Below are 6,031 nucleotides of genomic sequence, written 5' to 3' on the forward strand. Positions count from 1 at the left end.
CAGTTTCAATCATATATTTTTCAATTTAAAAAATAACAGTTATCAATCACGGTTCTATTTTTATTATAAACTATTTAACAACAGTAAATGAAAATAAAAAAAAATAAAAGAATTAATTAATAATAACTAATCCCTTCCCTCTCTCAATCACTACCACCCTAAAATACTCAACTAACTTCTTCTCACAAAACCATATGTTACAAAAAAGAAAAGAAAGAATTTAGAAATACAAACAAATGGGTTAGTTTATTTATTTATTTATTTTTGGGTTATTACGGATCAACCGTTATCTTCCATTACACTCTTTTTCAACTATAAAGAGTGAAACAAATCATGCACAAACAAATGTGTTCATACCCATCTCTTTTTCTCTCCCATTTCAACCACATGAGTTTATTTTCAACACTTGCACTTTCTCTCTTAATTTCATTACTCTTTGCTAACCAAGTGACTACCATCGAAGGATCATTCCTCTAAAACCCAAAGATTATGGTCAAGATAACAAATGCTCTAAAATCTCAAAATCAGCTCGCTGTTCAATGCAAATCAAGCAATGATGACTTGGGAGTCCACATGCTGACTCCTTTGGCCAGCTACGACTTCAGTTTTCGTCCAAATTTATGGGGCACAACATTGTTTTACTGTTCCTTCCAATGGCCTAGCTCGTTTCATTACTTCAATGTCTACATAGATAAGAGAGATAGAGATAATTGTGAAAGTATTCTATGTTCGTGGCATATGAAAGAGGAAAATGTCTATATGTTCAACTATAAAACCGATAATTATGATATTTGCTACAACTGGTCAGGCAAAAAATTCATGTATCCATAAATTTGAAAGTTTGATTTTAATATTTAAATAAATAAATATTTTTGATATGTTGTTTATCTAGGATTATTACTATTATTATTTTTTTAAAGCTTGACATGATTAGTACGAGTGAAATATAAACGATGTTAATTACCTATCGACATAAATTATAATATGAACATTTGTTAACTTATTTTGGTCACGATTGATAATCAAAACAACTATATCAGATGGGACATTGCATTAGAAGGATTTTGAGGTAGGGTAAAGGTGAGGTAGAGCCTTAGGCTTGGCCTAGAGTAGAGGCAAGTCGGTTAGAGTTGTTACATGTATGATTGAACAAAGTTTAGTTTCTATATAAGTCATGTTCGGTTAGTGACCAACCTTGTCTAAAGTCTAATGTAGCCATAAAGTCAGGCAAAAAAAAGATTTTTCATGAGTGTGACAAAATCGTGACGTTGTATGGTTGAAAATGTACGACTGTGACAATATTTGAAAATGCTAACACAATGTACAGGGAGGTCCATCGAATCAAGTTCACAACCAATTGTTATTAGAAGACAGTCACGGGGTAGGAGTCCCATTTATTTAAGTTCCCAACTTTGGGAGAAATTAATAGAAAATGTTGGGTTTATATAAGGAAATGATAAAACAAATATATGATACAAAAGGCACTTTACATCATGTCATAAGGTAATAATATATACATTTTCCTTGAGAAATGACATATTAGAGGAGGGAAATACGGACTTACCCTAAGAAGGCATTTCGCAACTCGATCGTAGACGGTAAAATAACAATTTAAAGGGTCATTATTTTTTTAAACAAATTGAGAACGAGGAGTTTCCAAAATTTCTAAACCATTTTGGATTATAAAGAACAATAAACGGGGTTTGTCAAATAGTTATCAAATTGTTGTGTCATTTAATGAAAGAAAGTAAGAACTATTTCAAATGAACCCTATGTAGCTGATCTGGACCTCTTCGTGGTGGTTTGGTTTAAGGTTTTGTTTACGATGCTTATGAATGAAATAATTATGTTTGGTGTAGTATGGAAAATGTTATAAGAAAGAGAGGACCAATTCATCTTAGGATCATGTATTCATGATACGTAGATGTACGACATAGAGACTAGTAAAGAGTTAACCAATTCATCTTGGGATCATGTATAAAATTGTGATTGATAAATACGATTTGGGGAGCCAAGTGATGAGATATGATGTAACACCCCAAAAAAATAAAGGAAATTAGCTCCAAAAATAACAAGCGCCCCATGTAAGATCCAAAGGATTCAAGGACTTGAAATTAAGAGGATCAAGCAAGTATGCTCTAGACATTTTTCAAAGAAATTCAACATCTCAAGACTTGTTTACTCGAGAAATTCCTTATCAAAGATTTAGGGAATTTGTAATATATTATAGGCATTGAATTTTCTAGGTCTAGAAAAGAAATTTTTATCTCTCAAAGGAAGTATGCTCTAGACATTTTTCAAGACACAGGTCTTACAGGAGCACATCCAGAAAGATTTCCTATGGAGCATAATCTGAAACTTTCTTTAACAGAAGGGGAGAAGTTGAATGATCCAAGTAAATACAAACGGTTGATTGGAAGATTAATATATTTATCCGTTACTAGGCCTGACATAGTGTATTCAGTTTGTGTGCTTAGTCAATTTATGCATGAACCAAGAAAACCACATTGGGAGGCAACTCTTCGAGTTCTGAGATACATCAAAGGTATTCCTGGTCAAGGACTTGTATTACCATCTGAAAACAACTTAAGATTACAAGCATATTGCGATTCAGACTGGGGCGGTTGTCGAACTTCCAGACCATTAATTTCTAGGTTCTGCATTTTTCTTGGAAATTCAATTATTCCTTGGAAGTCTAAAAAGTAAACCAATGTGTCCAGATCATCAGCAGAAGCCGAGTGTCGAGCGGTGGCAAATACTTGTTTAGAGTTAGTTTGGTTAAGATACATTCTTCAAGACTTGAAAGTTCCACTGTCCGAACCAGCATTATTGTATTGTGATAATCAAGCATCATTACAGATAGCAGCCAATCCAGTTTTTCATAAACGTACGAAACACATAGAAATAGATTGTCATATAGTTCGAGAAAAATTACAAGCGAGAATCATCAAACCATGGTCGAGAAAAAACTTCAACTTATCAGAGATTTGGGAACTGCGACAACAATAGTATCCCACAAATCAGGTAAAGAGTACATCAAAATCAGTTCTTTAATTTCATCTTCAAAAATTAATTTTCATTGAATTTAGTTGACTTAAACTCATATTGAATTCATTATATGATCCACAACTGGAACTACCTTTAGACATTTATAGATTGAAAAATCTCCTCATCAAATACACCTTGTTCATACTCAACGGTTTTTCGTACCTATTCAATAGCGCCTTCAATAGAACTTACGTTGTCTTCTCCTTGATAATGTTAAACGCCACATTTTTGGACAGTGTCAACCAAATTAACCCTAAGGCCTGCCGATCCTTGAGCTTTCACTGCTCTGTGGTTATGATATTTGGTTTCACCCCAATAGGAATTCATGAAGATCTTTTTGGTACAGAAAATCTTCCATCTGCATCTTCTAGAAACCAAATCGGATCGATCAAACTTCTCAATTCTAATCTTTGAGCTTCATCTTCACAGATGTTATAACCAAGATCAAATTTGAGTCATATATAATTATGCGTCTGTCATGTTTTCAGGCATCTCCTCTACGAGAGAAGCAGGAAGGTCTTTCATGGCCAGCAAATCAGTAACTTCGCCTTGCCAAACACAAAAATTATTGATTCCATCAAAATTTTCTACTTCAAGATTAGAACTCAAAATTCTCGATTCACGTTCTGATTTAATATCAGATGACTCTGCGATTTGTAACAAGTAATTTGGATGAAAGTAGAAAAACACAATTCTTGAAAATTGATTTTGAAGAAGATAAGCACGATTGTGAGCACGTTTCATGGTTGATGGGGGTCAAAAACTTTTAGATTTTCCGAAATACGACAACCACGCTTTGATTCCACTTGTTGTGTGCCGAAATTCTCCACAAAAATATGATACCAATTGTTGTACCAATAGTGGAAGCAAGATCGAAAATGGCTTTAATCTTATATTATAATAAAGTTAATTGTGGCTTTTGTTGGGGTTCAAGTTGTTACAAGAATTCAACATATAATCAGGTACCTACGACATATAACGTTCATGTTGTAAATGGACATTTGGGGAACGACCCTCTTTTATTGACGGAAAGAAATATTCTCTATACTATTTAATGTACTAGCTCACAATCATGGAGAATACGTACTAAATGGCAATAATGCTCTAGACGGGTGCTCTAACCAACTGAGCTACTAGAGCTACTTGAAACAAAAAACATAACAATTCTTAAATCACCAAATGAATAAACACCCAAGCTAGTGTATCATAAAATACAAACCAAAAGACATATTTATATGAATGAGAAAAATAAGCAAAATATTAATTTGTCTTTATAATGTAAACCCAAATCAAATAAAATTGTATTACGAAATAGATATGTTATGAAACTCTTGAAATTCGATCTAATATTACTTTTGAAGAACAAGATGTTTAGATCTAAATTATCCAAGAAACCACAAAACGATAAGCAATCAATCCAAGAGAAAGTTTTTGAACCGATTACCTCAATTATCAAGATAAAGAGTAAAAAGAAAAGAAAAAAAACTCATTTATAAACTCATGATTCGAATCGCTTCACAGAATAACTCGGTCAAGACTACTTGCATAACTCTAGCACGTAAATCTAAACACAAGAAATGCAAAAGAACAAGTTCATGGGTAAAGAAGCATACTATTCAACTTTCATTCTAATATCCAAAATCTTTGTACCATACTAATAACATGACTGACTATTTAAACACGTACCCTACAATCTTATTATCCACCAAGAAGTTTTTGTGGCATAATTAAGACACATTATTCGTTCATTCTCCCATTCTTCAAGAGGATTCGTCATCGAATTCAATTGATTTCCTTGTAATGCAAACTTAAAATTATTTTCATTCCGTGGTTTTAATCTTGTCGAGGTCTTCCCTTTTATCTTTAGGTCATGCATGGATGTAAAAGTGAAATGGGAGTGCCACTTCCTTTGCAGCCCATTGGTCTTATTTTTTTCCATGAGTTAGATATTGGCATTAGTTGAAATTAATTATTCAAACTTGCTTTATAATAAGCATTTTAATTTTCTGCAAGAATTCAATCGAAAAGGTAGATACACTTAGTTTGAGTGCTCCCCTTAGAAAGAAAATTCTTTTACTTCCAAGTTTCTGTATATGTACCTTTTGTATACAAAACATTGTTCTCCTAAAAAACTAGAATCATCTTTCTTTTTAGTCTCTCTATCCGCGTCAAATATTTTTTTTTATTTTTCATTTTCTTCACTTTTTTGTCTCTAATGGCCATTGAGCAACATATACTTTGTATACTGTGTTTGCTGGCCTACCTAGAACCTAAAGCTTTGATACGAAATGACCCAATGTTATAAAACTTTTAGAATTCAATCAAACAACATCGTTAAAAAATAAGATATTTAGATCTTAATTATCTAATAACCCAAAAACAATAAGAAAGCTAAGTCAAGAGAACAAATGAATTTATGCTCTTGATGAGAGTTGAACTCAAGACCTCTCGCTTACAAAACAAGTGCTCTAACCAACTAAGCTACTAGAACCACTTCAAAAAACTACGTATCGAAGCCTAAAATAATGTGTAAACAACTAATTGCCCACAATTGTGGGGAGCAAGGTCTATTGGAAACATACTAGAGGGCAATAATACTCTTGTTGAGAGTTGAACTCAAGACCTCCCGCTTACTAAACGGGTGCTCTAACCAACTGAGCTACAAGAGCTACTTGAAACTAAAAACATATTAATTCATGAATCGCCAAAACGAATAAACACCCAAGCAACTAGGGAAGAGAACAGAAAAGACTACTACAATACACTGTACATAGAATTGTATCATAAAATACAAACCAAAGAGACATATTTATAGGAATGAGAAAAATAAGCAAAATACTAATTTGTCTTTATAATGTAAACCCAAATCAAATAAAATTGTATTATAAAATAGATATGTTGTGAAACTCTTGGAATTCAATCTAATATTATCCAAGAAACCCCAAAACGATAAGGATAAAGAGAAAAGAAAAAACTCGTTTAT

The 6,031-nt window shown here is 32.8% G+C and overlaps 1 non-coding gene across 1 annotated transcript; it reads right to left on the reverse strand.

Annotated features, from left to right (window-relative positions):
* Positions 1–5,643: 5,643 nt before the first annotated feature.
* TRNAT-AGU (transfer RNA threonine (anticodon AGU)) lies at positions 5,644–5,717 on the reverse strand. The gene has a single exon. It is a non-coding gene; the product is annotated as a tRNA-Thr (tRNA).
* Positions 5,718–6,031: the final 314 nt, after the last annotated feature.

The sequence above is a fragment of the Cucurbita pepo genome, chromosome 12 (assembly GCF_057944985.1).
Source record: "Cucurbita pepo subsp. pepo isolate OVF chromosome 12, ASM5794498v1, whole genome shotgun sequence".
Lineage (NCBI taxonomy): Eukaryota > Viridiplantae > Streptophyta > Magnoliopsida > Cucurbitales > Cucurbitaceae > Cucurbita > Cucurbita pepo.